The 2114-nt window shown below is 42.1% G+C and overlaps 1 protein-coding gene across 4 annotated transcripts in view; it reads right to left on the bottom strand.

Annotated features, from left to right (window-relative positions):
- The window catches only part of Fli1 (Fli-1 proto-oncogene, ETS transcription factor), a 126686-nt gene that overhangs the window by 13525 nt on the left and 111047 nt on the right, over positions 1-2114 (bottom strand). The gene's annotated exons all lie outside the window — the stretch shown is intronic.

The following is a 2114-nucleotide window of genomic DNA, read 5'->3' as shown; positions in this document are numbered from 1 at the left end:
TTTGTTTTGTTTTGTTTTTTTGAGACAGGCAGTTGAGACTGCCCTGGAACTCACTATGTAGCCCAGGCTGGTCTCAAACTCGCAGTGATCCTCCAGCCTCAGCCTCCCGAGTGCTGGGATTACAGGTGTGTGCCACGACGCCTGGCTATATTTCTATCTTTTTTGTATCCCAAAAATGCTTATCTTGGTGTAGTGAGGTTAAAGAGCTCACCATTTTTTTTTTTATTATAGCAATTCTTTCTGGAATCAGATGGAATCTCAATGTTGTTTTAATTTGCATCTCTGGTGACCAGAGATGTCGAGCACTCTTCCATGTATTTATTGGCCATCTGTATTTCATAAAAAAAAATCAAATAATAACAAACTCTGATGAGGCTGAAGGGAAACCTTCTACATTGTTTGGTGGGAATGTAAACTAGTGCAACCCCTATGAAAGTTAGTTTGGAGATTCCTCAAAAACTAAAACTAGAAGTTCCATTTGACCCAGCTATTCCCCTTTCCTTTTCCCTCCAAAATTAAAGACTCACAGCAAAGTGATACACACATATCTATGTTTATAGCAAAACAACTTATAATAGCTAAAATCTTAGAAATGGCCTGTATATCCATCAACTGGTGATTGGAAAGAAAATGTAGTTTTTATACATAACAGATTATTACCCCACCATAACGAAGGATGAATTAGGAAAATGGATGCACCTTGAGACCATAATATTAAGCAGAATAAACCAGACACACAAGGTTAAATATCACATGGTTTCTCTTATATGAGAAACCCAAAGTATAAAATTTTTTTAAAACAACACAAAGAAAGACAATAGGGAACGAGAGACAAAACTTTTGCAAAGGAAGCTAGAAACGGAGGGAAGATGAAGGGAGGAAAGAAGAAAGGGAATAAAAGGGTTAAGATATGCTAAGTACATTTACCCACTCTCTGAGATAAGTGTAAACGTTATATAATGCAAACATGTATTTAAAACTATTTTTTAAAAGCTCATCCAGGAAGTCCCTGGAAAGGAAGAGAAGCCCAAGAGTCCTCAGGGAGAAGGACAGCATCATTCCTGTGGCCCTGGGTCAGTGATTCCTAAATGTGAATAAAGGATTGCTGTCTTTCAGAAGATGAGGTGGTTTTGCTTAGACTCTCGAGTGAGAAACACAGCCTCAGAAGACAGAAGGGTGGTGTGCTCGGGGCAGCCTGCTGGTACACGATGCCCGGTGTTCTCCAGCCTTTCTTCCTCCTTAATGCTGCACAAGTCTCTGCCCAGCTGATCCTGAGCTCGGGGCTGAGTCCCCTCCTCACAGGAACCCATTCTATCGGGGCCACCCAGCCCTTGCTTCAGTGGAATCTTATGTTCTAAAGAGCCACAGAGGAGCTTGGTTCCCACCTAGGCCTTATGAGGAAGGCGTTATCCAGGGGACCCTTTCCCCAAGTTTAACATTCACAGGAGAGAAAAAACATCCAGGATCAGATTTCCTTTGCTCAACGGTCTTGTTCTGGAATCCAAATAGCCCCTCAGCCTCAGAACCAGCCCTGCTGTGTGCAGTATAATCTGGCAGTGTTAAAAACATTATGTGAGCAAAGAGGAAAAAAGATGTAGGAGCAAAATGCTTGAGAGAATGGGTGGCTTTTGAACATGAAGAACTTGGAAAGGTGAGTGGCACATGTGGCAGGCACAGCTGTGTGACCATCGCACACCTTAGTTCTTCATTCACTTGGTCACTCTTGTCATTCTGTGTCCAAACAACACAGAGGTTTTAATTAAATATTTATTATGATAAGGCCCTCAAAACAGATATTGGGGGCTCATCTTAGTGGAAATGCGATTCATACTGACTAATTGGGTGTTTGCCAAAACTCCCCTCCTCAATGGGCGTAACTAAAATGCACACTTCTTTCATTAGATCTGCCACCAGGTTGAAGAAGGTTCCGGGCAGGAAAAAGAAAACAGCCCATAATCCCAGCACTTAGGAGGCTGAGGCAGGAGGTCTGCCGTAAGGCTGAGGCCAGCCTGGGCTATATAGTGAGACCCTGTCTCAAGAACACCAAAAAGAAAAAGAAAACATAACATTTCATTTAGGTAACTGAACTTAAGGAAAAATGTGACGTTTTGTGA

The sequence above is a fragment of the Fukomys damarensis genome, unplaced genomic scaffold (genome assembly GCF_012274545.1).
Source record: "Fukomys damarensis isolate Sample0158 unplaced genomic scaffold, DMR_v1.0_HiC HiC_scaffold_16, whole genome shotgun sequence".
NCBI lineage: Eukaryota > Metazoa > Chordata > Mammalia > Rodentia > Bathyergidae > Fukomys > Fukomys damarensis.
The sequence above is the reverse complement of the archived record's forward strand: the minus strand, read 5'-3'. Positions and strand labels throughout refer to the sequence as shown.